Here is a 26,597-nt window from a genome sequence, read left to right as displayed (position 1 = left end):
CAATTGGCGTAGAGTCTCCAGTGCCGCCCGTCTGTCCCTGTTGGACGCCAACATGTCCTCCTTGTGTGATTGGCAAATGGAGTCTGTTGCCTGCTGTAGTTGCTCCATCTGCCTTTCAGGGGGGACAATGGAAGTGGCCACCCTCTCCATTGCTTGAGCCATCATCTCAACTGATGCTGCCTGTTTTTTTTTTTTTATTTTTCGTTCAGTTTTTACAAACTTTTTGAAAACTTTTTAAACACTTCAACTTCTTAAAAAAAACACTTTTAAAATACATCAATTGAGTCCAAAAGCAAAAATAGGAAGTACAACTGAATGGCAAACTTTCTCTTGGCTTAACTCAAATGGGCCTTGGTATATCTCCATTCGGGAGATTTCTCTAGTTCTCGTTTATTTCTGTGCTCTTTACACCTTCTATGCGTATATAATAGGTGGCTTTCTTGATCAGTGTCTTCACTGTTCACCAAGTCAGTCGTTTGCTATTGTCTTATCCTCACAGTGTGGAGAAGTCTCCCCCAACCGAATTTGCATTTGATCGAGGAATCGCATCGTTGCAATCAGCAGGGATTTACCAGAGATGTATCCACCATTCTTCCAGACCATACGACAGGACTCGACTCCTCTCCTTCCTTAAGCAATTTTCTCACTGGACTTTAAGTTCGGGGCAACGCAGGACCAGATGTTTTAAATTTTCGCCTTCTTCTGCGCAGAACCTGCATTTAGAGTTTCCTGCCGCAATCTTCCTTCGATGGATTAGGATCTCTTTGGTTTCATAGATGTTTAGGCAAAATTTTAAGTATAGTCTTCGTAATCGTTTACACGGTGATAGCGTTAGGTATTTCGCGAGTGTGTTGCGTCTTTTGGCTTCAGGTGGAGTGTTTAGCATACACTTGTGCGAAGATCTTTTTTCGTTGATTTCTATCCAGTCCCAGTCTAATAGTTTTCGTTTTACTAGATTTGGATTCTGCCATAAAGTATCTTCGTCTGAACCCAATTGAGCTAGGATTTCTTTGCATTGGCGCTTCCACTCACATAATGCTGATTTTCCTTGTCCTTTGTCTTCTGTCAAGAATTTAACGGCGGGTAAGTTTGCTACTTCATGAGTTTTCCTGAACAGAGCCAGTTTGTTCCAGATGATTCTCGCATTGAGAGTGGAGAGTCCTATCTCAAACAGTACACATGCTGTAGGTGTGCTTAGTGGGATCTGGAGAATCCTTTTCCAGAAGATGCTTTCGCAACGGGCCCATATTTTATAATCACACCCAAACATATTCTCGGCACCATAGGTGAGAATTGGGCATACTTTACTTTGGTAAAATCTTCTTACCGCCTCATAAGAACATTTGCCATATTTTTGCTGTAAAATGGTGCCCTGTGCTGTTAATAATTTGCAGCTATTTAAGAGTTTTTTTTGTCATTGGGGTGTCATTTATGCTGGAGTTAATCATGGTTCCTAAATATCTTGTTTGCGGCACCTTGTTTAATTTATTTGTTCCTATAGACCAGGTTGTTTTTTTTTTACTTGCAGTTCTTCCTCTTTGGTTTTCCAATACTAGAATCTCCGATTTGGCCACATTGATCTCAAGACCCAAGTCGTCAGCAAAAGTTCTTAGTGCTGTAAGTTTTCTTTGGAGCCCTATGGGGGTCTGGTCTATAATTACCATGTCGTCCGCATACATGATGTGATTTATTGGGACTCCATTTATGAGTGGCGGAAATGAAACAACAGATGACAGTACTGTTCCAACTTCTGATACATAGAAGTTAAACAAGGTAGCTCCTAACGGGCACCCTTGTTTCACACCCCTCTCCGTTGGTATGGGATTGGTTAGATTTCCTTCACAATCTAGTCTCACCTGTATATAGGTGTCGGAATATAGATCTTTAATGGCATGGATGAGGCTCGCATTGCATCCTCTTTCTTTGAGTTTTTCCCATAAGGTTTCTCTGTCTACACCATCAAAGGCATTCGCCATGTCGATAAAGACCAGGTATATTTTTCGTCCTGATCTGATGGCATCGATTTTTAACAGGTTCAATATCAACAAGTTTACACTACAGCCTATACCTTTGACAAAGCCCGACTGGCGTTCATCATATACTTTGTTTTGGTGGATCCACTTGGTCAGTTGAGCTAGCAACATCGATGCAAACACTTTCTCCACTACATCGAGTAGGGCTATTGGGCGGTAGTTCGTGGGGTCTGTGCGAATGCCCTTCTTGTAAATCGGAACGATAATCCCGGATTTCCATGTCTCAGGGATTTTCCCTTCCTTTTTTATTGCTTTGAAAAGTGTATGACAAAAATTTGACCATTCTTCGATATTTTCTTTTAGGTCTGCATTTGACAGGCCATCAGGTCCTGCCGCACGGGAGGCATTACATCTCTTAATGGTCGCTCGGATGTCTTCTCTTTCCATGTCAATTTCCCACGGCTGTCTAGTGTCTTCATTTGATGGCTCAGACGTTTTTCTCCTTTTGAATAACATTGTATAGTGCTTTACCCATTCTTTTTCGTGCACCATGCTTGATAGCAATGCCTTATCGGAGTTCTGTGTGTCATTAATAATATCCCAAAAGCCTCTGGTATTCTTTCGATTTAGCGCCTTCAGCATTGACTCTGCGTCTCTTTGTTCAGATATTGCTCTACGCTGTTTATACCAGTTGTTATATTGGTTTTTCACCTTTTTTATCTGTGTTTCCATGTCCACTGCGTGTAGGGCCCTAATTTTCTGTATTAGTTTCCTTAATTCTCTTTTTCTTCGTGCTACATCCGGGTCATAATGGTGTTTTCTGTGCTCCGATCTCGTCAAAGACGTTCTCTTTTTGACTTTATAGATCTCAAGGAGTTGTTGGTATTCTATTGACGTCGGGAGATTCTGTTCTTGAGATTTTTCTACTAATTTGGTGATTGACGCAATGTCACGTTGTTTCAAGCGCAGTCTATTACGGCCAGGAACCACAGATGGATCTTGTCTCCATTGCCTATGCTCCACCGAGATGCTCTTATTCCATTCGGCTGCCACCATGTGGTCGCTGTGGTTAGTCATAACCACGTGGAAGGAGTCGATTTCCTGGAATAGATTGTCAGAAACGAAAATATAATCTAATATTGGCTTTTGTCTTCCTCGTATCCAGGTTGGTTTGGCTGGAGTATCACCCTTTATCGCTCCATTCAGCATTACTAGGTTTCTTAGAGACATTTCATGAAGCCAGCGATCACAGTTTGTTTTTTCTCTGTGATTCGCTAATGCCTTAAGTTGAGAGATCTCAATCAGTTTCATATTAAGGTCTCCACACAGTATTATTTGTGCATTTGGGTCTCCTTCTAGTATGCTGTCGATTGCATCTAAGATGTCATCCTCAAATTTTAGATGTAATTTCGCTGTTGTATTCCAATACACATTTAAAATGTGGATGGTCTGATTGTTAGTTGTTGACGGACACACTGGTTCAATGCTAATCTTTTGTAGATGGGACGATAGATTCCAAGCTTCTTTAATTCTCAGACCGCTTTTCCTTTTAATCAGGGTTAATTATCCCGACATTGGGCGACCTTTTCGTTTGCTAATCGCCGGATTGAAAGATACTTCATAGCCTTCTATACACGGTGTACATGTTAACCATGTTTCTTGCATGCAGACAATATCGGCTTTTCTCAAGAACCCTGGTGTTGAACTCAATAAATGGTTAAACCCCCTTGTGTTCCAGGAGGTTATCACCAGCTTTCCCCTTTGGCATTAGCTCATTGGTGACCCATTTAAAGATTTTGCTATCCATCTCCATGATTGGGACTCTTCTTCAGTATTCAATGTGTTTTTGCACCTCATCCTCTTTAGATCCTGGGTGTTCTCAACTGTTATTCTGATTTTTTTCTGCTTTATATCCTCCAACGAGTGTTGTATACCGCCACCTTCTTCGTCCCCTTCATTTTTGTCTAGTTCTTGGGCTTCATTTATTAAACTTTTCTCCTGTTGGCTTTTCACTTGTGTTTCCTTTTCGGTTATCAGCTGAGCACCTTTCTCTTTTGGGTTGTCACAGTCGTTTCCTCCCAGTGCATTATCTGCCTCGTACACTTGGTAGCCTGCGTTCAACAATTGTCTCTCACTCATCATTATCAGTTCGACAACTTTTTTCTCAGCAATATGAAGCAGTACAAATTTCTGGTTTGGGTCTGCTATAATTTCAACCCTGTCAATTTGTGGGCTCTTTAAAGTTCTTAGCACCGGGATCTTTTAGAATATCTGCAATATCGTGTATCTGTTTAAAGCGGGATCACTCTTTTTGAGATCAATTTTTTCCACTAGTACCCTATATCGGGTGAAATTCTCATCTTTCTTAGATTTGCAGCTGTGCTCAATGGGTTTATCTGTTTTTCTTTGACTTTTCGGCAAAGGTGCTGTAATTGATTGTGCCCCACTCTTCTTTTGGCACTTCGTGTCCTTGCTTATTGGATTGGTTGAAAACCCACTTGGACTACACATCGCATTTTTTTTTGTTGTTGTATAATCCTTGCACGTTTCTCCTCCAACGTGCAGAAGCTTTTATCATTTCCCTCTTTGGGCTCTTTATTCTTTAACGTTGATTCTGCTTTTTTTGGAGTCGCAGGCCATAGGAAGATTCTTTTTCCTGGTTGCCCTGTCGCTTCCTCTTGTTCAGGTTCGATAGGGGTCTTGCGTGTCGAAGTTGGCACTCCTCTCATCTTGCCTTGCTGGGGTTTCAGTTCACGTTCATCAGCTGTCTCAGTGGCGTTGTCTTCCTCAACATCTCCTTCAGTCCGTGAACTATAGGTTGACATATTCCGTAAATTTTCGTCATCTTCAGCTTCCTCCTCGATCACCAATGATGTTTTTGTTTTTCCTTCATCTTCGTTTGTCTCCATCTGTCTGGTCTTGATTTTAGCTGGTTCTTCTGTGGCTGTTGTTCTTCCGGCCTCGCTGGAGGCTGTGCTGCGTTTTTTGTTAGTCACGCCCGTGGGCTCAGTATTATTTACTGTGATGGTTAGCGCTTTGATGTTTCGGAAGAAGTTTGCAGAACTTTGTGGATTTTTATTCTTCTGCACTTGCTGATTTTTAGATTTAATTTTATGTTTACTCTGATTTAAGTCGACAGACCTGCTTTTCACACTTTGACCCGTGCTCCCTTTTGATTTTCTAGACTCGAAAATGTCAAACCATTCGACTTCGTTCTTCTTTTCAGTTATGACATTGACTTTGCTGTTTAACGTCGTCTGTCTCACATCTTTTTCTTTCATACTCATCCTTAGATCATCTAGGACTTCACTCTCACTTCCTCCCTCATCATTTTCAATTTGTACAATCTCAATTAGGTCCGTTTCTTGGGCCCTCTTTTTTTTTGTTGGAGTTTTGAGGGTGTTTTCTTTCATGACCTTACCGCTGTCTTTGATCTCTTTAGTGGGTTCCTTTTTTTAATTGTTTTTCTCTTTGTTGTTTCTTTCACTCACTTCGTCAGAGGAGTCCTTTGTCTTATTTGTTTTCTCTGGGCTGTCCCTCGTCAGAATTGACATTTCCAAGTCTGCTTCAGAGCAACAGTTCTGATTCTTCTTTGTTTTATGGGCACAGATTTTAGTTTTGATGTTTCCGCATTTGCCAGTGATACAACGTCGCTTTCTTTTGCGGTCGTGGCATGTGTTGTTTCTGAGTTCAGTTGGATTTTTGCTGGGAGTCAGTTCTCACTTGCATCCGCTCTATATTCACGATCTTTTTGTAAGAGCGTCAGGGCTTGTTTCGTCACTTCTGCCAAGAGTCTTTTATCTTCGATTGTTGCTTTTAAGGACTCTCTTAGCGTTGTTAAAGATATGTCGTTACTTCTTCTAGTTTCCACGACGTGTGCCGTCATGTCCATCAAATCTATTTCAAGTTTTACAATTTTCGAGTTCAGCAGTGCGACCAATGTTGTTTGGTCGCGAAGGCTCTCGTTTAGATTTTCATAAAGTTTCAACAACGGGGCCACCGCTATCGTTGCTGACATTAAAACGGGGCTCAGCCTTCCAATTGTCATCTCAACGAGTGTCGTGACTTCGTCAGAATTTTGAGGAGCCATCGGAACTGGGCATTGCTCAAACTGTTGTCTCACCTTTCTTGGATGGAGAGACTTTGCTTCGTCCTTAGACTCAGATGATGCCTGACTCTGCGCTTGCTCACTTAATCTCTTCGGTGTGGGCGGCAGACTCCATCTTGTATTACTTTTAAATCTTTTGTGTCCACCTTCGAGTTCTAAGTCAGAGCTTAATTTTCTTCGGCACCTTTTTTGTGAAACTACAATCTCTTTGTTTCTAGACTCGAAGGAAGGAGTGTTCGCTTCTAGCGTCATCACGTTGTGTAGGCTCTTTTCCTTAGTTCTTTGCCAGTCTACTTGTGGAGATGTCCTTCCACATGAATGTGTTTCTGAATTCCTCCGTCTTTTCGCTAAATTGGAGTTCATTTCCACTAGGCCTCTCAGGACTTGGTCCGCGAGCCCTACTGAGTCCCTTCTACGCGGTGTCTCGACAGTTCTTTCCTTTCTTTCCATCTCGCAGCGCGAGACTGCTACTCATTGGGGTCTCCTTCTGTCACAGCGATACTGGTTTTCTCGCTTGACTCCGATGTTCTTCTTTTGTTGTTTATTAGTACATGTTCTTTTCCCTTTTGAGTTTGTAGGTTTAATGTTTTGCGATCCTCCTTGTGCATTGTAGCCACTCTTGTCCATGCCAGTATCTTTAGAGAAGAGCCTGTGTGTATTGGTTTGGATGAAGTCACGCAGGGACAGCCGCGCGACCTGTTGGGGACACACTTTGTCCTCTCTCACTCCCTGGAGAGGACTCTTTTGTTAGATCAAACGTCTCTGCTGCTGTATCCTCTTCTGACGCACAAGTCGTTTCATTCAGTTCTTTCCTCTGCTTATTGTAGTGTGAATCGTCTTTAGGTAGGTCCACACTCTCCTTGACTTTATCAGAATGGTCACTGAGACCTATCTGGGCGTCCGTGTGGATAGGGTTTGAGGTAACATTCATAGACCTTCTCCTCTCAGTCGTAGTTGCAAGTGTTTCGCTCGTGGGTCTGGAGAGTGGATTTCAGGCACTAGATGTTGTCGCGGAGGAGCCGGAGTGTATCATAGCAGTACAGATCTTCAGTCTCGACTCAACCCCCATTTTTCTCTCCTCCTCCTATTGTATTTGCAACTCTTCTATTTCAGTCCTTACCGTGTCAGTGGTTTCCTCAGTTTGCATCGGAGCGCTGGGGGGGGTGGGGGGAAGAGTCCCTTCTTTTGTATCACTCTCCCGTCCCTCGCAAGTCCACTCCCCTGGGCCACCAGTGTCCCCCTCCATAGAGTCATCATCGCTATCAGTGTACTCTGGTTCACTTGTCCCCTCGCAGTCACTTACAATGCTCAACTCGTCACTAGCTAAGCTAGCGACTTCTGCCTCTCGGGTTAAAATTGAGCCGTTTTTCCTCACGTTCTTGATCTCAATGATTCAGCGTGGGGCTCTGAACATGCAGCGAGGTGGTACGGTGAGATTGTGCTCATTGCATGTAAAACTTCTGCACCCGCTCCTCTTTCCTCTCTCACCTCCGTTGATGACTTCCCACGCACCGCTGTAATAGTAGTGTGTAAGCCCTTCATCGGGGCATTTAACATTACTTTTCCTCGCTTTGTGGTGCTTGCGTGTTAGGTGGAGCAGTGTCTCCAGTCCTCATCCTTGAGACTTCTGGATCTCTCCAAAAACGCTCCTCACGCGGAGCACACTTCTCGCACTTCTCGTCCTTTTTCGTCAGGGCTCACTCATAGTAAACGTGGCGCGGCTGCTCTTACCCATTCTATTCTGCGGTTGCGCCACCTTCCGCCTTCTGCTGGTGAAAGTATCCGAGCCTCTCTGGACCTCCACGAACCTCCACGGACCACCAGGGAACACAGGAAACACTCTGTCCACTCCGCTCCGCTCCGCTTTGTTTTGCTGGGGGATTTTAATGGCTGGCTCCTCCTCTCCAGTGTAGCAATGAATGACAGACTGCCTCACACAGGAAACACTCTGTCCACTCCGCTCTGATGCTGCCTGTTGGGTTGCCATACCGTACATGGATTCTTCCGATGTGGTATTGCCTGGTGGCGTACGGCCACGATGTCAGCGGGCACCACACCTGTTTGGGGCAAGGCGATTTGCGCCTTGCTGCGCCAGCACTGCCTGAGGCTGCAAGACTGCATTCCCGCTCTGATCTGCTGGCCCAGGAACAGGATCAGATGTTGTGGAGTGTGACCCTGCATCCGTTAACGCCAAAGGTGGACTTACCAACACTGACATCCCCATAGAGGGTTCTACCCCTGGTGCAGGTGGGTTGGACAGAACAGAATCCCTGCCAGAAAAACTTACCTGCGATGCCACATAGGTCTCATCATCCGAATCAGCACCTGAATAAAGGTCTGGGGAGGTGCACCCAGAGACACCCCTGGAAAGAATGGTCTGCAGCAAGATTGGGTTCTCACCCACCACCACACCACGTCCCCCACTGGTGCCCGGTCGTGCCCGAGATCCCTCCTGGGTCTGCACCATCTCCTCAACCTCAACAGCATCAAGTGCGTCATCCCCTGCAAAAACATGAAAGACAAAAAATGGAAACAGGCATTAGCACCATAGCACACAAATAGGCCTGACAAACTACAGAACCAGTACATGATTTACACATGTCCCACATGACTATAACCCTCCCATGCATGCACTGTCACTGAGTTGGAAGGGGAGGCAAAAGGCAGACACTAATGACACCAAGATGGAAGAGCAACACATTTGCTGCATACTGGGTAGCACTGCCATCACACATTGGCCTGTGAATGGCATGTCCAATACACATACATGACACATGCCATCACACAGATGGCATGTACCATAGCCATGGTACATTCCACAAGTACATCCATAGGTCAGTGAATGACTACTGTCAGCCATCCATGTGAGATGGACATGATGAGATAAAAAATGCTACATAGTGTGACAAAATAGGCATGTGCCACACACTGCAACACATCCAGTGTACAAAAATACATGATTGCAGGCCGATGTACACATCAATGGTTGTGCCCTTCAACATGACAGGAAACAACTATCATGTTCCACATTCAAACAGGCCCCAAAAATGTATGTGATCAGACCAATACTCAATCAGCCTGAATGGTGAAATCATTCACCTAACAAGGTAACACATGTGGGCCAATGTGGGGTTCATCAATGACAGAAGCATGTCACAAATGTGACAATAGGGCTGAGGAATGCATAGCAAATGTGGGAGAATTGAAACAATCAGCCTGAACGAACACTGAAAAATACAAACAATGTTGTTGCAAGATGCCACTTCAAGGGCAACTGCCGTAATGTTGCGCTAAATTACTACTGTGGGCAGAAGGGATACTGTCACACCCAAATCCAAGGCCGCTGAATGTTTTGGATGAAGCACATGGGTGACCAATACCACTCAGGCACACACACCCTCACCTGGCACTCAAACAAAACCCGTCACCCAAACAACGTACACATGCATTACACACACATGCATGGGCACGCACCGGACAATGCATCATAATCAGGTAGTTCTCCCACACCTTGGATCTGTTCCTCTGTGACGAAGGCCCCAGCAACAGACTCATGTTCAGCGAGTTCGTTGTCCTCTTGTGGAGACCCACCGCCAGTCACCAGAGTAGCAGTATGATTTGAGGCCAGCTTGTTCTTTGCTCTGCGTTTCAGGTCATTCCACCGCTTGTAGCAATCATCAGCTGTGCGCCTCACAAATCCAAGGGCGCTTATGCGGTCCGCGATGGTCTGCCAGTGTGCCCTACGTTGACCAGGTGTGGTCTTGCACCCTGCAGTCACCACCATTTCACAGCTATGTGCTGACACATAGGCCACAAGTCCATCAAGTTCTGGATCATTAAAGCAAGGCTTCCTTGAGGTACCGGAGTGTGTAGCCGTGTCTGGGGTCTCAGACTGTCATGCCAGAGCACCCTTCTTCCTCTTCTTTAAAGGTGGAGCAGAGCCAGAGTGGCTTACGTCGCTCTGGTCAGTAGGGGCAGAATCACCGGTGGACTGGGTAGTAGGAGTGTGGGAATGCACAATGACCATAGGTCTTGATGCAGGCATTGGTTGCAGGGTAATGTTGGCAGGGGGAACGTCAGTTTGATGGACCTGGACTGACACTGTCCTGGCTGGGAGAGTCGGAGCTGGGGTGGATGGAGCTGCAGCTGCCCCTGCAGCCTCCCCACCCTGCATACTTGGGGCAGCAGATGACATAGCTGCCCCAGATCCACGTGGCTTGGTGACAACAACTTGCACCGCCACACGTGGCCTAGACTTGCTGACCTGGAAGTCAGCCAGGGAGTCATCCTGTGCCAGCTCAGGTGCCACAATGGGCTGGTCCAACAGGGGCTGAGCTGGGATGGTGTCAGCCATGTTTCCCTCAACCATGGGTGGGGCGGGGGTGTCCCTGATTGTTCCTCCACACATGGGGGTATAGGGGCACCCTGCAAATCCTGGCCACGTCCCCTACCGCGCCCACCGCGCCCACCTTTTGAAGGTCAGTCACCTTTGCCTCCCTTACCGCTTGGTCACCTCCCAACCATGGCACTGATGTTGTTGTGCGTATGGGAGTTGCAGTAAACTATTGTCCTGGGCAATTGGGGGCCAAAGGGGTAGGATACCAGATGGAATTCGTACCCTAGTGCTCTAACAAGGCTGTCTATGACCCTTGGGGGAAGATGACGGGTCACGCAACGCACAGGCAGCCCAAAATCAAAAATTAACGTGCACGCAACCCCTTGTAGACCACGTGCGTGAAAAAATGAACCCACACTACGCTGTGGCACCCAGAAATACAAAACTAAGAATGCGCGTAATACACGCAGCCTACAATGACCTCCGAAGGGGAACGCGACACACGGGGCAAGCACAGTTGCTAAATACGTGGAGAACTCACCGCCTGGATAAAGAATGTGAAAAATACGCGCGTGTGCGCGTTGGCAACACCCCCGTCAAAAGAAGAATTGTACGCTGTCTGAGGAGACAGGACAAAAGGAGAAGTGAACTCTGAGGAAACAGGCCCAACAAAAATTCAGAAAAGAGCTGTCAGAGGTAACAGGGAGTACGAACTAGAAACGCTGTGAAGTAATCGCGTGTGAACCGACAAGAAGTACAGATTTCACCCACTCGCTCTCCACGAAAAGCACGTACAAGGAAATGGTGTCCTACACGTAGCTTTTAAACTGGCCCACACGTACACGTCAGATACGCGTGTACGCGGGCGCTTTCCTCCAATTACATGCGATGACACTCGGACGTGCAGTTTTTCCACTTGTGCCCCGTCATCACGTGCTATGAGGGAAACGCCCACGTGCGTGATGTAACTTACGCGCTTACGCGCTAAGGGCCTTTGGTCCGATGAAATCACGTGCGTGTGCTGACGTGCTTATGCGCTAAGGCCCTTTCCTCGAATTACACACTGATGTGCAATTTTTTCATGTGCCAAATTACTCTGTATCAAGCTGGCCACGCGAAAACACACGGAAGACCACGCTCCTGCCCAGAAGGCCGAATTACAGACCCCCAGAGCCCTGAGCACGCTCCAACCTGCCATCTGCTGCTGCCTGACTGCCTGCTGTCCACGTGCCCTGCCATTTGCTGCCTGCACGTCAGCCAGGGGTGTAGTTGCTGTGACCACCCCTGCTGGAACTGAAGACTCCCGACTGGGATTCCATCCCACCCACTCCTGCCTCTGGGGTTGCCATGTACTGCACAACACCATCTGGCAGCACTGGAAACCCCCAGCCATAGAGGCAGAGGGCCACCAGCTTCACTGCCACCGAAGTTGGTGTCCTGGTGGAGCAAGTCTTGGGGCAGTATGATGCCCTCTTTGGAAGTTCGCGTGCCGACAATGAAGGAGGGACCAGGATCTGGATGGACATCGTGACTGCCATCAACGCGGAGGGGGTGGCAGTCCGTGACTTACATCATGTCAAGAAGCGCTGGGAGGGCCCGGCACCTCGCTAAGGCAGCGGATGCCAAGGGGCGCCGGGGCCAGCTGTCGAACCATCAAATGAGGGTCCTGGAACGCATATGCCCGTGCTCTACGTCCAGATCCTTGAGAGGCAGACCCATCTGGAGTCGAGCGGTAAGTGTACATGCATGTTGATAGTACGCTGTGCGTGTCGTGGTGTGCCAGTAGTGTGCAGGTTGCACATGTGTTTATGTAGGGCCATGTAGGGATGTGTATGACCATGGGCGTGAGGCTGCCACATGTGAGTCCTCTCAGTTGTGAGACACATTGATGGTGTATGTGTTGGTAAGCATGCTGGGAGCACACGTTTGAATTTCTGTGTATGTACATTGGCATGTTTGTGGCATGGATGGTGGTTCATAATGCATGTATCTGCACTGTGTACATATGCATGTATGTGTATCTGACAAGTGTGCAACTGTGATGTAACATGGATGCACGTGACACTGTGTCAAGTTGGGAAGCCCGAGAGGGCCGCGTACCTGATGTCTTGGAGGTCGATCTCGCGGAGGTCGCCAGTCTGGAGCTCGTGAAAAGATGAATAAGTGGCACGAAGAACCAGCCTCTCCACCACCCACGATTAGAAATGGGTGGAGGATGGACTGACTCCCAATGTCACGAAGGCACTCTTCTGATAACTGTGACAGTGGGACTGTGCAAGCACAGACTGGTGAGGCCAAAGTTTAGGTGAAGATTGCTGGCAAGATGAAGTCCGATGACAATACTCCGGAGGCTCAAGAACTGCAGTAGTAGTCAAAATGTCCGACGCGGCAAGACAGGTCAATACCGCAGAAAGAAAAGATCTTGGCAGATGCTGGTGGTCCGACAGGAGCAGGCAGACAGGAATGAGGGAGACCAGAAATAACTAGCAGTCAGGCCCTAAAAGGTGCCGAGGAGGCGGACCCAGAGTTGACCTGGAAGAGTTGCAAGGCAGGGCCCAGGTAAGTGATTGGCAGGTTCTGGACGGGATTATGGCAGGAGTGAGCAGGCAGGCCCAAGACAGGACCCAGGTAAGGGTAGCTGGCAGGCCCAGGGCAGGTCCTAGGTAAGTAGTTGGCTGGCCCAGGACAGGGACCAGGTAGGGGTAAACAGGCAGGCTCAGGGCAGGACCCTGGTAGGGTAAGCAGACAGGCCAGGGCAGGACCCAAGTAAGGGTAAACAGACTGGCCCAGGGCAGGACCCAGGTAAGGGTAAACAGGCAGGCCCAGGGCAGGACCCAGATAAGGGTAAACAGGCAGGCTCAGGGCAGGTCTCAGGAAGGTGGATGGCTGGCCCAGGACTGGACCCAGGTAAGTACAGGAGCAAACAAAGCGAAGCGAAGCAAACCGCGTTGAGACGCGGCTTGCATCGATTCGTGGCCTCTTTTATGGGTCGCCGGCGCCCGAGAGGCTTGGAACGCAAGCCGCTTCGTCTCCGGGCACCGGCGAACCCACAACGAGGCCTGGAAGGCAAGCCCTTCCAAGGAGGCGAGCCCAGTCCACGGCGCATGCGCGGAACCGCGACAGAGGTTTCCCGCGCATGTGCCGTAGGCTGCCGGGCCCAACACCCAACACACCTCCCCTGGCGAGTCCACAGACGCGAACGCGCGGGTAGACTCGCCAGGAGGAAAAGGGAGCGGCAGACTCCGGTCTCCCACGTGACATGACACTATGCCCCCTCCCAGGAAGACCCGGGGCCCCAGGTTTCCAAGGAAACCGTCTATAGAATTCACATACCAGACGGGGGGCATGCACGTGCCGGTGCGGTTCCCAGGTACGATCACAGGCCGGGTACCCTTTCCAATCAACTAAATAGTGGAGTACCCCCCTGCGATAACGGGCATCACAAATCTTGTGAACCTCGAACTCTGGAACGCCTTGCACCAGGACAGAGGCCGGGCGAGGACAGTTGCGGCCGTAGGTATCGACCACGTAGGGTTTCAACAAGGACACATGGAAAACGGGGTGTATATGCCAAGAAGGGGGTAATCGGAGACGGAAGGCTACAGAGGACAGCCGCTTGGTAATAACGAAGGGCCCAAAAAATCGGGGAGCCAGTTTGACGGGCAGGTTGTGAAGCGGCAGGTTCTTAGAGGATAGCCACACCCTGTCACCCTCCTGAAAATCTGGTTCTACACCCCTCTTCCTGTCTGCCTGTATCTTCATCCGATCTTTGGTTTCTCTCAGGATCTTGCGTGCTAGTTCCTGTTTTTTCTGAATGTGAGTGACATAGCCGTCAGCAGATGGGACTGTACTGGAAGGAACCGGATGAAAAGGCATCAATCGAGGATGTAGACCAGTAGAGCAGAAGAACGGACTGACTCCAATGGAAGCGTGAATTGTATTGTTGAAAGACACTTCTGCAAGATCTAAACCAGCTTTCCAGTTGGACTGAGTAGCATTAGCAAAACAGCGGAGGTACTCTTCCAAAGTTTGATTGGTCCTTTCGGTGAGCCCATTGGTCTGTGGGTGATAGCCCGAGCTTAGAGCCCTATGAATTCCCAGATGACCACACACCTTGCTCCAGAATAAAGAGAGTAACTGGGTCCCTCGATCTGAAATGATCTTCTCAGGTAGACCATGTAACCGGTAGATTTCATGCAGGAACGCTGAAGCCATGTGGGTTGCTGTAGGGATCTTCTGAAATGGGATGAAATGGGCTAGCAAGTAAACCCATCTGAAGGAGGTAGATCCACAATGAAGTCGGTGGCGATGGTATGCCATGGGTAAGGTGCTATTTCAGTAGGTACCAGCAATCCCAACGGACGTTTTCTAGGTATTTTGCACTGGGCACAAATTGGACAAGCTTCGATATACTTCTGGACTTCGGTAGCCCAACCAGGCCACCAAAACTGTCGGGATATCAACACCCGTGTGGCTCTTATCCCACGATGTCCTCCTATAGGCGAATCGTGGAATCCATGTAAAATGCCATTCCGAATAGCTCCCTTAGGAATATACAGCCTTTTTCGAAAAAACAAAAGCCCATCTTGTTCAGACACAAATCGACGACTGAGAAGAGTCGCTCTTTCGGGATCAGTTCGAGTGGCGGCCACGATGGATTCAAGGTGAGGAGACAAAGTCAGCAAGAAATGTTGAGGGGAAATCAGTGGCTGAGCTGGGCAGGAAGCCTCTTCCACATTCCCTAGGGATCTAGAAAGTGCATCTGCTTTCAAATTGGAGGTTCCCGGGATGTAAGTAACATGAAATTCAAATGGAGAAAAGAAGAAGGCCCACCTGGCCTGACGAGGAGTTCGACATTGCAAGGAGCGAAGGTATTGCAGATTGCGATGATCTGTCCGTACTTCCACGGAAAAGCGAGCTCCGAGAAGGAAATGTCTCCATTCCTCAAATGCGGTCTTAATAGCCAACAGTTCCTTTTCGATCACCGCATAATTTCTTTCGCTGGGATTCAGTTTGCGAGAAAAATAGGCCACTGGATGTTCAACCAAAGTATTCGGGTCTTTCTGTAGGAGGACAGCACCGACTGCGAAGCTGGAAGCATCGGCCTCCACAATGTAGGGTAGCTCCTCCTGTGGATGGCGCAGAATCGGGGCTGCCATAAAGGTTGACTTCAGGATGTCGAAAGCCCGAGAAGCCTCGGAATCTCACGAGAAAGCGATTTTGGAGCTGGTTAGCCTGGTAAGGGGCGCAGAGATCTGAGAAAATTGAGGGATGAAGCGCCTGTAGAAATTAGCGAATCCCAGAAAGCGTTGAAGGGACTTGATATCATAAGGAGGTTTCCATTCTTGTATGGCTTGCACTTTCTTGGGATCCATCCCGATTCCTTCCTGATTAATCACAAACCCCAAAAACTCGATGCTGGATTGGTGAAAGCTGCATTTCTCCACCTTGGCAAAAAGATTATTAATGGACAACCGACGGAGGACCTCACGAACATGTTCTACGTGCTCGTCAAAGGATTTGGAAAAAACCAGGATGTCATCCAAATACACCCAGATGGATAAGCCAAGTAGATCGCCAAAGATGTTGTCCATAAATCGTTGAAAAACAGCAGGGGCATTGCATAGGCCAAAAGGCATGACTCGATACTCAAAATGCCCGAATGGCGTCTCAATCTGTCAAGTTGGGAAGCCCGAGAGGGCCGCGTACCTGATGTCTTGGAGGTCGATCTCGCAGAGGTCGCCAGTCTGGAGCTTGTGAAAAGATGAATAAGTGGCACGAAGAACCAGCCTCTCCACCACCCACGATTAGAAATGGGTGGAGGATGGACCGACACCCAATGTCACAAAGGCACTCTTCTGATAACTGTGACAGTGGGACTGTGCAAGCACAGACTGGTGAGGCCAAAGTTTAGGTGAAGATTGCTGGCAAGATGAAGTCCGATGACAATACTCCGGAGGCTCAAGAACTGCAGTAGTAGTCAAAATGTCCGACGCGGCAAGACAGGTCAATACCGCAGAAAGAAAAGATCTTGGCAGATGCTGGTGGTCCGACAGGAGCAGGCAGACAGGAATGAGGGAGACCAGATATAACTAGCAGTCAGGCCCTAAAAGGTGCCGAGGAGGCGGAACCAGAGTTAACCTGGAAGAGTTGTAAGGAAGGGCCAAGGTAAGTGATTGGCAGGTTCTGGACGGGATTATGGCAGGAGTGAGCAGGCAGGCCCAAGACAGGACCCAGGTAAGGGTAGCTGGCAGGCCCATGGCAGGTCCTAGGTAAGTAGTTGGCTGGCCCAGGACAGGGCCCAAGTAGGGGTAAACAGGCAGGCTCAGGGCAGGACCCTGGTAGGGTAAGCAGACAGGCCAGGGCAGGACCCAAGTAAGGGTAAACAGACAGGCCCAGGGCAGGACCCAGGTAAGGGTAAACAGGCAGGCCCAGGGCAGGACCCAGATAAGGGTAAACCGGCAGGCTCAGGGCAGGTCTCAGGAAGGTGGATGGCTGGCCCAGGACTGGACCCAGGTAAGTACAGGAGCACAGGAACAAACAAAGCGAAGTGAAGCAAACCGCGTTGAGACGCGGCTTGCATCGATTCGTGGCCTCTTTTATGGGTCGCCGGCGCCCGAGAGGCTTGGAACGCAAGCCGCTTCGTCTCCGGGCACCGGCGAACCCACAACGAGGCCTGGAAGGCAAGCCCTTCCAAGGAGGCGAGCCCAGTCCACGGCGCAGGCGCGGAACCGCGACAGAGGTCTCACGCGCATGCGCCGTAGGCCGCCGGGCCCAACACCCAACGCACCTCCCCTGGCGAGTCCCCAGACGCGAACGCGCGGGTAGAATCGCCAGGAGGAAAAGGGAGCGGCAGACTCCGGTCTCCCACGTGACATGACACACTGATATGTAGAAGGATGAATTGCAGATGTGACAAGTATGGCGATCTCATCACTGCAACAGTTGGAGGAGATGCAGACATGCATGTAAGTGTGGTGGCGTGGGTGCATGTCTAGTGCACTCCTTGTGTTTCATGTGATGTCAGGCTCACCTTTGGCTGTTCATGCTGTTGTATGTGTATGGATGGTGCTGCCTGGTGCAATATTGCTGTTGAAATGTTCATGTGTGTGAGTTAAAATGACATGTGTCTCAGAGTGTGATACCGTGTCTGAAGTTAAACATTGCCACTCATGTGCAACTGTCATGTGTGTATCAGTCCATTGTACAGTGCCCTGATGCCTGTGTTTTATCTCTCCCTGTCTGCAGCATCAACTGAAGAAGAGGGCGGAGAAGGTGCTGTGGAGCACAGTGGCAGGGATCGTCCCGCCAGCCGGAGACGCAAGGCCCGGCTCCCCTCCCAGATTGTCATCTCGTCGGGGAGTGAGGAGTCTGGTGCTGCGTCCCAGGCTGCAGCTGCCGAGGGTAGGTCCAAGAGGCGGAGGTTGGAGGTGGACTCCTCGACAGCAGAAGGGGCAGCTGAGACCCCACAGGGTCCGACAGAGGAAGATGGCATGGAGTCATCCAGGTTGGTGCGGGGTCTGGTGGAGGAGGAGGCCAGGAAAGGGACACACACGGGGTCTGGAGGTGGGGATTCCACTGGTGCTAGTGGTGCAGTGCAGGGACAGGAGGCAGCACAGGCCGCCGCTGAGGTGCCTGTATGCCATCCTGTCCCTGATCCTGTCACTGCATCATCTGGCACCAGCAGGGATGCCTACGTCCAGACCCGTTTTCAGGGAGGGGATGAGCGCATAACAACTGGCCTTCCTCTCCCTGCGGACGTGGCTATCCGGGACCGTGTTGAGCCTGTCCTGGCCGGGATAGCGTTGCGTCAACGGGGCATGCGAGGTGACGTGCAGTTTTTTTCGTGAAGAGACTGCACGTCATCACGGGTGCCTCTTTGACCGCGTTGACCTGCTGGGACGGGTCACCAGTGCTGGATTCCTCCGTGTGCTGGACCTCCTTGCGACCCCCTCCTCACCTGAACCCCCTACGCGCCAGTCGTCCTCCATGCCATCTTCCCACCCATGTATCACCTGGGTACCCTGTGGAGCTGCCTCTGACCCTGTGGCCAGGCTGGTGGAGGACACATCCCTGCCACAGTCGGGAGTCAGACTTCCAGCAGGGGTGGTCACCTCAACAACTGCACCCCAGCCAGAGGAGGATGCGCAGGCAGCAAGAGCCAGGGCACAGGCAGAGACACAGCAGCAGCACCAACAAAGTGGGAGCCATCATGGCTCGGGGCCTTCGACATCGGAGGGGCAGGCATCGGCCAGAGGGCAGGAGGACCCAGGACTGGAAGTGTGTTCCGTGTGGCAGCGGTTAGGCCATGCTATAGATGCGGAGCGGCAGTGGGCAGAAGAGGCACGGCTCACTATGGTCAGGGCAGAGAACTCCATGCGCAGGGCCCTGAGGCGGGCCGAGTGCCTCGAGGCAATTTGCAGGGAGTTGGAGGTGAACATGTCGTCGTCCCTGCGAACCCTCGGGGCCATGGAAGAGGACCGCCTCCAGAACATTGAGCAGGAGTTCGATGATGCCCTGGCCCGGGACATCCAAAAGTGAGCCGTCGGACTAGCCCGCTGCCCTTGTAAAAAGTTTTTAGAGTTAGGTTTCCTTTTTGTTTTCCTTTTATTTGTGGTCAATGGACAATGCCACACAAATTTGTATATAGTTATATTTTTAGGTAGTTTGTTAGGTAGGTTTCATTTGTTTGGTTGGGATCATGGACCCTTTACATCCTTGGACATTTTTTTTTTTTTTGCATTATGGACATGGAGCAATGGATTTATTTTTTCCGGACAATGGATTGTAAATAGTTGGACTATGGATTGATTTCTCTTTTTTTTAAATTATAAACATGAAGCAATGGAGATTTTTTTTAACATTTCCTTTGGATTTGCGTTGTTGGCGGGTGACTGGACTATTTTTCTTTCTAATTTCTTTGGATTGGTTATCATTTTCATTCAATCATCTTTTTCACATGCTTTTCATTTCAGGTTTCATATTTTGGTATGCTTTCATTTCATTTTTGTTTTTATGTACATAATACATTTTCATTTTTTAGTTCCATGTGTGGGATTCACTCATTGGGTTGATGCATGTGAAAATGTGGGTTTACACAAGCAATGCCAACCAGTGTATGTGTGTGACGGACATGTGTTTATGTACATAGTTGACTTTTGGTTTGTGTCATGAGATCGGCATTTCACTGCTGGGGGGTGGGGGTGCAAGGGGACATGAGTGGGGGCCTGCTGGCAGGTGCCCCTCAGTGCTGGGGGGTGGGGGTGCAAGGGGACATGAGTGGGGGCCTGCTGGCAGGTGCCCCACAGTGCTGGGGGGTGGGGGTGCAAGGGGACATGAGTGGGGGCCTGCTGGCAGGTGCCCCACAGTGCTGGGGGGTGGGGGTGCAGGGGGACATGAGTTGGGGTTTGCTGGCAGGTGCCCCTCAGTGCTGGGGGTGGGGGTGCAAGGGGACATGAGTGGGGGCCTGCTGGCAGGTGCCCCTCAGTGCTGGGGGTGGGGGTGCAAGGGGACATGAGTGGGGGCCTGCTGGCAGGTGCCCCTCAGTGCTGGGGGTGGGGGTGCAAGGGGACATGAGTGGGGGCCTGCTGGTAGGTGCCCCTCAGTGCTGGGGGGTGGGGGTGCAGGGGAACATGAGTGGGGCCCTGCTGGCAGGTGCCGCTCCGTGCTGGGGGGGTGGGGGTGCAAGGGGACATGAGTGGGGGCCTGCTGGCAGGTGCCCCTCAGTGCTGGGGGTGGGGGTGCAAGGGGACATGAGTGGGGGCCTGCTGGCAGGTGCCCCTCAGTGCTGGGGGGTGGGGGTGCAAGGGGACATGAGTGGGGGCCTGCTGGCTGGTGCCCCTCAGTGTTGGGGGGTGGGGGTGCAGGGGGACATGAGTGGGCCATCAGTGGGGGCCTGCTGGCAGGTGCCCCTCAGTGCTGGGGGGGTGCGGTGCAAGGGGACATGAGTGGGGGCCTGCTGGCAGGTGCCCCACAGTGCTGGGGGGTCGGGGTGCAGGGGGACATGAGTGGGGGCCTGCTGGCAGGTCCCCATCAGTGCTGGGGTGTGGGGGTGCAAGGGGACATGAGTGGGGGCCTGCTGGTAGGTGCCCCTCAGTGCTGGGGGGTGGAGGTGCAGGGGGACATGAGTGGGGGCCTGCTGGCAGGTGCCCCTCAGTGCTGGGGGTGCAAGGGGACATGAGTGGGGGCCTGCTGGCAGCTGCCCTCAGTGCTGGGGGGTTGGGGTACAAGGGGACATGAGTGGGGGCCTGCTGGCAGGTGCCCCTCAGTGTTGGGGGGTGGGGTGCAGGGGGACATGAGTAGAGGCCTGCTGGCAGGTGCCCCTCAGTGCTGGGGGGTGGGGGTGCAGGGGAACATGAGTGGGACATGAGTGGGGGCCTGCTGGCAGGTCCCCCTCAGTGCTGGGGTGTGGGGGTTCAAGGGGACATGAGTGGGGGCCTGCTGGCAGGTGCCCCTCAGTGCTGGGGGGGTGGGGGTACAGGGGGACATGAGTGGGGGCCTGCTGGCAGGTGCCCCTCAGTGCTGGGGGGTGGGGGTGCAAGGGGACATGAGTGGGGGCCTGCTGGCAGGTACCCCACAGTGCTGGGGGTGGGGTGCAGGGGGACATGAGTAGGGGCCTGCTGGCAGGTGCCCCTCAGTGCTGGGGGGTGGGGGTGCAGGGGAACATGAGTGGGACATGAGTGGGGGCCTGCTGGCAGGTGCCCCTCAGTGCTGGGGGGGGTGGCGGTTCAGGGGGACATGAGTGGGGGCCTGCTGGGAGGTGCCCCTCAGTGCTAGGGTGTGGGGGTGCAGGGGGACATGAGTGGGGGCCTGCTGGCAGGTGCCCCTCAGTGCTGGGGGGTGGCGGTGCAAGGGGACATGAGTGGGGGCCTGCTGGCAGGTGCCCCTCAGTGCTGGGGGGGTGGGGGTGCAGGGGGACATGAGTGGGGGCCTGCTGGCAGGTGCCCCTCCGTGCTGAGGGGTGGGGGTGCAAGGGGACATGAGTGGGGGCCTGCTGGCAGGTGCCCCTCCGTGCTGAGGGGTGGGGGTGCAAGGGGACATGAGTGGGGGCCTGCTGGCAGGTGCCCCTCAGTGCTGGGGGTGGGGGTGCAAGGGGACATGAGTGGGGGCCTGCTGGCAGGTGCCCCTCAGTGCTGGTGGGTGGGGGTGCAAGGGGACATGAGTGGGGGCCTGCTGGCAGGTGCCCCTCAGTGCTGGGGGGTGGGGGTGCAAGGGGACATGAGTGGGGGCCTGCTGGCACATGCCCCTCAGTGCTGGGGGTGGGGGTGCAGGGGGACATGAGTGGGGGCCTACTGGCAGGTGCCCCTCAGTGCTGGGGGTGGGGGTGCAAGGTGACATGAGTGGGGGCCTGCTGGCAGGTGCTCCACAGTGCTGGGGGGTGGGGGTGCAAGGGGACATGAGTGGGGGCCTGCTGGCAGGTGCCCCTCAGTGCTGGGGGGTGGGGGTGCAGGGGGACATGAGTGGGGGCCTGCTGGCAGGTGCCCCTCAGTGCTGGGGGGTGGGGGTGCAGGGAGACATGAGTGGGGGGCCTGCTGGCAGGTACCCCACAGTGCTGGGGCGTGGGGGTGCAGTAGGACATGAGTGGGGGCCTGCTGGCAGCTGCCCCTCAGTGCTGGGGGGTTGGGGTGCAAGGGGACATGAGTGGGGGCCTGCTGGCAGGTGCCCCTCAGAGCTGGGGGGGTGGGGGTGCAGGGGGACCTGAGTGGGGGCCTGCTGGCAGGTGCCCCTCAGTGCTGGGGGGTGGGGGTGCAGCAGAACATGAGTGGGGGCCTGCTGGCAGGTGCCCCTCAGTGCTGGGGGGGTGGGGGTTCAGGGGGACATGAGTGGGGGCCTGCTGGGAGGTGCCCCTCAGTGCTGGGGGGTGGGGGTGCAAGGGGACATGAGTGGGGGCCTGCTGGCAGGTGCCCCTCAGTGCTAGGGGGTGGGGGTGCAGGGGGACATGAGTGGGGGCCTGCTGGCAGGTGCCCCTCAGTGCTGGGGGGTGGGGGTGCAAGGGGACATGAGTGGGGGCCTGCTACAAGGTGCCCCTCAGTGTTGGGGGGTGGGGTGCAGGGGGACATGAGTGGGGGCCTGCTGGCAGGTGCCCCTCAGTGCTGGGGGGGTGGGGGTGCAAGGGGACATGAGTGGGGGCCTGCTGGCAGGTGCCCCTCAGTGCTGGGGAGTGGGGGTGCAAGGGGACATGAGTGGGGGCCTGCTGGCAGGTGCCCCACAGTGCTGGGGGGAGGGGGTGCAGGGGGACATGAGTGGGGGGCTGCTGGCAGGTGCCCCTCAGTGCTGGGGGGGTGGGGGTGCAAGGGGACATGAGTGGGGGCCTGCTGGGAGGTGCCCCTCAGTGCTGGGGGGTGGGGGTGCGGAGGGACATGGGTGGGGGCCTGCTGGCAGGTGCCCCTCAGTGCTGGGGGGTGGGGGTGCAAGGGGACATGAGTTGGTGATCAGTAGTGCAAGGTGACATGTGGCTTGGCTGGGGGGCATGCCCATGGTGGATGGGCTGCCTGCGGGACATGACCAGGGGTGCAGGGTAGTCCCCTGTGGTGTGGGCTGCCTGCAGGGGCCATGGAGGGTGTGCAGGGAACACCGGGGAGGAACCACACTGCCAATTCACTTGTAGGACTCCCCGCGCACCCCCGAAATTCACGTAGCCCGCTCTGACAGCAAAATTGCGTGTGAAACTTCCCACGCACCCCAGGAATACATGTACCCGGCTCCAATCGCGTGCCAGACTTCCCGCGAACCCCAGTTATACACATACCCCACTCGCACAGGGCCAATCGCGTGTGAAACTTCCCGCGCACCCCCGAAATACACATACCCTGCTCCAATCGCGTGTGAAACTTCCCGCGATCCCCAGTAATACACGTACCCCACTCGCATAGGGCCAATCGCGTGTGTAACTTCCCGCGCACCCCCGAAATACACGTACCCTACTCCAATCGCGTGTGAAACTTCCCGCAAACCCCAGTAATACACGTACCCCACTCGCACAGGGCCAATCGCGTGTGAAATTTCCCGCGCACCCCCAAAATACACGTACCCGGCTCCAATCGCGTGTCAGACTTCCCGCGAACCCCAGTTATACAAGTACCCCACTCGCACAGGGCCAATCGCGTTTGAAACTTCCCGCGCACCCCCGAAATACACGGACCCTGCTCCAATCACGTGTGAAACTTCCCGCGAACCCCAGTAATACACGTACCCCACTCGCACAGGGCCAATCGCGTATGAAACTTCCCGCGCACCCCCGAAATACACGTACCCTGCTCCTATCACATGTGAAACTTCCCGCGCACCCCCGAAATACACGTACCCTGCTCCAATAGCGTGTGAAACTTCCTGCGAACCCCAGTAATACACGTTCCCCGCTTGCCGTGCTGGTACAGGGTTAGCGCAACCCTTTGCGCTGGATTGGGGATTTTGATGGCTTTTCCCTGCACGAGGGGCGTTCTTGGGGGCGTAACTGGCGCTTCTGCAGGGTTGCTGCGCCACTGTGCACCACGGCTGGTTTCGGTAGCTAAAATCCATGAATACGCTGTGCGTGGAAATGGATTTTAGCGAACGCGGCTGGCGCCGAGATTCGCTTGCGCACACTGTGCGCCAGCCATGTGCGCCACTTGTGCGCGAATTTCTATGAATTACACTGCTAGTGTTGGGTAATTCATTTCCTCAAACATTTGAATCTGTGATTTTCCTCTCAAAAGAAAGTAGAATTCTGAGGATTTGTGGTGCTTCTGATTGGATAAATAGGGCCTTGGTGGTAGCTGTAAAAATATTATGAAGGTTTGGAAATCACATATTGATGGTTGGTTGGTTGGTTGATATGCGCATACTATCGAAACATGAAAAATCTTGTGCTTATCGGCTTCATTGGGAGGCTGAATATTGTGGAAGTTGGGAATCCTTCAATGATTTATTTGAGTAAAGTGTACGTTTATCGATTTGGCTAATAACAGGGTTAGGGTGGGAGTGGGTGTTGTTGTGTTTGTGTGTGTGTGTGTATATGTTGTGTGTATCTTTATTATATGTTTTGGATTTAGGGTGGGAATTCTGGATGAGGTTTCTTTGCTACGTACTTGATATCTTGTATTTTATGAATTGTTGGAATATTGTTACTTTTGTGATTCTCACTATTGTAGTTATTGTTGATATATATGAGTTATAATTAAATAAAGATGATTAAAAAAAAAAAGAATTTGTTGGAATTGCAGCAAAATAGATTGTTTTGGTAGAGAGTGCAAGATTACAGCTCAAAAGTTTGCTAAACAAAGATACCCGAAAGCAATCAAAGAAAGAGCTTATTCTAAAGCACGTAATCTAGATCGTACAGCATTACTATCAACCAATCGAACATCTGGCGAAACAATGGATTCAGAGGATGTAAAACTAATTCTCACATATGCTCTCATGCAAATACGATAAGCAAAATATTGCACAAGCACTGGCATGTCATAAAATCTGATGAAGCCTTATTACCGTTGTTGGGGAACGGGTTAATATAAATTACAGAAAATCAGTCTCGCTTAAAGATTTGTTGGGGAGCAGTTTTATGTCCTCCAAAACAGGAACTCATGTTTTTCCAACGTGGTTGAGTACGAAGATTATAAGTTTTACAAAATGTATCAAATGCAAAGCATGCCAATACGCTCTTAACAAAACAAACTTTGTACATCCCATATTAGTCAACAATGTTGAAGTAAAAACAAAGATCACTTGTAATACTGAATTTGTTGTGTATGTACTACTATGTTCATGTAATCTCTGATATGTAGGAAGCACCATTGGTAAATTGAAATTGAGAATTCTGCAGCACATGTGTGCTATTAAGAATGTGGGTGCTTCCTACCCCATGGCAGTACACTTCAGAGACACACCAGAGCAAATTGGACAGCTTTAGATTTTTTGGAGTACACCATATAAAATCCAACCCACGTGGAGGAAACTGAGAATTAGAACTACGCCAAATGGAGACAAGATTTATTTTAGATTTTCAAACCAAAAAACCAGGCGGACATAACCTAGACAAAGAATGATATACATTTCTAGGAACATAAACATCTTTGACCTTGCAGCCTGAAAAAAATCAGTGAATAATTGTGCAAAGCTTTGATATTTGAACTTTGAGGATTTTCTATTAAGTTTGTTTTATGGCAAACTTAGTGGTAGTGTGGGGGAGGCGTGCTATTGGGGGGTGATTTTAATTGTGTGATAAACCCCAAAATAGATAGATCGGACACTAAGTTAGACAGACCCACTCCGGCTGCCAAGATACTACAGTCATTACTAGCAGACTTTGGACTAGATGATGCGTGGAGGTCACATCATCCACAGGAGAGACAGTACTCTCACTATGCGGCCCCCCAGGGCCTATACACTAGACTACGTGTTTGTCACGCATGAACTAATGGCTGAAATAAAGCATGTGGAATATAAAGCAAGGGTCCTCTCGGACCACTCGCCACTGATGTTAGTGTGGCAATACCGACCCCCGACGAGAAGGATACCCACGTGGCGCTTGCGTGTCGAGGTGCTGAAAGATAACGCATTCAGAGAAGATATGCGAGAGAAAATAATACATTACTTTGAGATAAACACAGGCAGTGTTAAGACGGAGGCCTTTAAGGTGGTGGTGAGGGGGATTGCCATAGCCAAGTATGGGGGACTGCAGAAGGAGATCCTGACTGATTTGCGGGAAGCGGAAACCGAGCTAGAAAGGGTGTCGGAAAGGGCTAGCAATACTAAGGAAGACACAGAGATAGTCCTTGGCCTGCAACAGAAATGTGCTGTATGCTGGGAAAGATTATGCAACCTTAATTATAAAAAGTATATAGAGAGACAGCACGCAGGAGGAGACAAACCGGGGAGAGTCCTGGCATGGCTATATAAAAACGAGAACCCTAGGCCCCCAATTAGAACGATAGTGAGAAAAGAAGGGAGCACAATAGACACACAAGAGGGGGTTAATCAGGAATTTGCAGAGTATTATAGGCACCTGTATAGGGATGAATCAGGCAGCAGCAGTACAGAGAAAAGAGACACATTGGAAGATATCGGACTACCCCAGATCAGCGCAGAGGAGAGGGAGGAACTAGATGCCCCGATCACCCTAGAGGAATTAGAAGAGGTAGTGAGGCAATTGGCCACGTGCAAAACCCCGGGAACGGATGGACTCCCAAGCGAGTTCTATAAA

This window comes from Ambystoma mexicanum, chromosome 1p (assembly GCF_040938575.1).
Source record: "Ambystoma mexicanum isolate Mex_15411 chromosome 1p, UKY_AmexF1_1, whole genome shotgun sequence".
In the NCBI taxonomy this organism is placed as follows: Eukaryota; Metazoa; Chordata; class Amphibia; order Caudata; family Ambystomatidae; genus Ambystoma; species Ambystoma mexicanum.
This window is presented reverse-complemented; position numbering follows the sequence as displayed.